The sequence below is a fragment of the Tachyglossus aculeatus genome, chromosome 2 (genome assembly GCF_015852505.1).
Source record: "Tachyglossus aculeatus isolate mTacAcu1 chromosome 2, mTacAcu1.pri, whole genome shotgun sequence".
NCBI lineage: Eukaryota > Metazoa > Chordata > Mammalia > Monotremata > Tachyglossidae > Tachyglossus > Tachyglossus aculeatus.
This window is the reverse complement of record NC_052067.1, coordinates 116061508-116064294: the sequence shown is the minus strand read 5'-3', so window position 1 is coordinate 116064294 and position 2787 is coordinate 116061508.

The following is a 2787-nucleotide window of genomic DNA, read 5'->3' as shown; positions in this document are numbered from 1 at the left end:
CTCTACCTTCAAAGCCTTATTGAAGGCAAAGCTCCTCTGAGAAGACTGCACTGCTGAAGCCTTTATTTACCCTTTCCAACTCCCTTCTGTCACCCTGATTTGCTCCCTTTATTCGTCATCCCATCCCAGCCTCACAACACTTATGTACATATCCATAATTTATTTATATAAATGTACTCCTCCTCTTCTAGACTGTAAACTAGCTGTGGACAGGGACTGTGTTTGTTATATTGTTCAGTTGTACTTTCCCAAGCAGTTAGTACAGAGCCCTGCACACAGTAAGAGCTCAATAAATGTGATTGATTCTGGAAAGGTACATCATTTTAGGACTATATTACCACGCAATCCTGAGGAAAAAACAATGTGCACAGCTCCTTGTGGGCAGAGAACATGTCTCCCAATTCTGTTATATTGTACTCTTCCAAGTGCTTAGTACCGTGCTCTGCACACAGTAAGCACTCAAGAAATGCAACTGATGAATTGATTGATTAGCCTTGGTAGGGAGAACACTCTTCAATAAACTCAAAATTCCTCCAAAGTAACCCCTCTCATATTTCCTTTACTTTTTCCCATCCTTACAGGATTAAGAACCTCCAGGGAAATCCAAACCTAATAGACAAGAACCAGATTGAGTCATAGTCTCTGTTCTGGTGCTCTGAGCCACTGACTCAGGCTATGTTCCCTTTACATGTTGCAGTTACCTCCCAGGTTTCCTTGGCTATTCACAGCTCTCCCATGGGCTGGGTAATTCTAATTCTCTGAAAATGACCTAGGGTCATCAAGTTCTTACAGAACCTGTAGAAATGCACTACCACTCTTTTCTACCTAACACAGTCTTTGGCCTTATTAGGTAGACATAGTCTGAATCAATAATGTTTCTAGTTATAAGCACTTTACATTGCTATAAACAAGTATCTTCCCATTAGAATAGCAATATCATGTTTTCATAAGATGGGATAAGTGAGGTTTTGCTGGATAAGTGAGGTCCCCAGAGCAAAGGATAGACTCAGAGAGGGAGATGCCGAGGCAGGCTACAAGTTGAAGTGAGCTAGTCCCCAGCCAGAGGTCAAGGCAGCCAGAAGCGAAACATGCCAATCAGTAGGTGGCTAGAAGGGCAGGCCATTGCTGAACTGAATTGTCATCCTCAGGATTAAGCAGAAAAAACAGGCCCTGGATAAAGCCTTCATCATGTCACCCAGAGAGCAGCATGGTGCTCGGCATAGGTTCTCAATTACTGTATATGGTTTTTTTTTTTTTACCAAAATCACCCAGAAAAATCAGTTCATAAAAACAAAATGATACTAAAATATCTCAAACTAAAAAGGCTTTTCTCCCTAAAATTAATGCTTTTCAATTTCCATACTGTCCTTTTCATAACTGTGATAGCACATCAATCAATCAAATCAAGGTATTAATTGAGCGCTTAGTGTTTGCAGAATACTGTGCAAAGTGGTTGCGATAATACAATACAAAAGTTGGTGGATGTATTCAAGAAATACAGTCTGGAGGGGGAGACAAACACTAAAGTAAATTACAGTGCTTTAAGGGTACTGATCCAAGTACACAAGTGATGCAGAAGAGAGTGGGAGTAGGGGAAATGAGGGCTTACTTGTGGAAGGCCTCTTCTAGGAGATGTGATTTTTAGGAATTAGAGGTGGGGAGAGTAGACCTTTGTCATATATAAAGAGGGAGGGAGGGAGTTCCAGACAGAGGGACGACTTGGGCTAATAATAATAATGATGGCATTTATTAAGCGCTTACTATGTGCAAAGCACTGTTCTAAGCTCTGGGGAGATTACAAGATCATCAGGTTGTCCCATAGGGTGCTCACAGTCAATCCCCATTTTACAGATGAGGTAACTGAGGCACAGAGAAGTGAAGCGACTTGCCCAAAGTCACACAGCTGACAATTGGCAGAGCCAGGATTTGAACCCATGATCACTGATTCCAAAACCCATGCTCTTTCCACTAAGCCACACTGCTTCTCAGCTGTTAATGAGGCTAGCAGTTTTTAATGACAGACAAGATGGAGTTTCATAAAGTATGTTGATGTTAAAAAAAAAAGCATGGGTTGTAGTAGGAAATTAGTGAGGTACAGTAGGACACTGCAAAGTGATTGAGTGCTTTAGAGCTGATGGTAAGGATTTTCTGTTTGATGAAGAGGTAGATGAGCAACCACTTGAGATTCCTGAGGAATGGGGAGACGTGGATTGGAACGGTTTCAAAACACTCTTGAAATACTTCTTTCTGAAGGAGACAGGCACAGATATTTTCCATTACCCGTGTCTGTGTAATCCCAAAAGCCATTTTTAGTATTTAAATGTATATACTCATTTAATCATTTTTTATTTCCTTGTATCTATATTTTTTTCTCTCTCAACTCTATATATACAACTGTGACTTGCCTGTCTCCCATTAGTGGGTAAGCTTCTTGACTGCAGGGGCCATGTCCTGTATTTATGGGTTACTAAGTTAGTGCAGCTCGCTAAACACAGTAGGTGCTCAATAAGTACTACTGATGAAGAAATTGTTCAATGCCTAAGCCCTGTAAAGAGCCAAGTATTTTAGTCTCTTCTTTGGTTTGGTTTGATTCCTTTATGTGTGTCTACCATCCTGGTTTTATAATCCAGCAATTGTTTTATCCCATTTCTCCACCTATAAGGTCCCCAAAGTATCATTCCCCAAGGAACCCAAATTTTATACGATTTATGTTTATAGTACCAATTGTAAAACTTAAATGCATAATTGTCTTCCTTCTCCCCACCACTTGCTTGCTATTGACTTTAG